Consider the following 452-nt stretch of genomic DNA (forward strand, 5'->3'; position numbering starts at 1 on the left):
AAAAAGTCGATTCTTCACGCACCAGGCGTGAACCCTGTCGAGATCGGACTGTAGTGCGAAAGAATCCTCCCTTCTTGATACGACAGAATAAACCTTCAGGTCATCCGCGTACAGGAGAAATTTTGCATGTAGGAAGCATAAACTAATATCATTTATAAAAATAATAAATAACAACGGTCCAAGGATACTTCCCTGGGGAACACCTGAACTGGCATGAAAAGATCGGGAGGACGTGTCGTCAAGTACCACCGAACAGTACCTATAACTTAAATATGATTTAATCCAAGATAGAAATTTAGAGTGAAACCCTAAACAGGCTAGCTTGTCCAGCAAAATTGTGTGAGAAACTCTGTCAAACGCTTTTGAAAAATCCGTGTATACCGTATCAATTTGCAACCCAGCCGAAAAGCTTTCCAGACAGTCCTCCGTAAAAATCGCTAGATTGGAAACGG

This window comes from Rhagoletis pomonella, unplaced genomic scaffold (assembly GCF_013731165.1).
Source record: "Rhagoletis pomonella isolate Grant_MI unplaced genomic scaffold, Rhpom_1.0 Rhpom_scaffold_00006, whole genome shotgun sequence".
Classification (NCBI taxonomy): Eukaryota; Metazoa; Arthropoda; class Insecta; order Diptera; family Tephritidae; genus Rhagoletis; species Rhagoletis pomonella.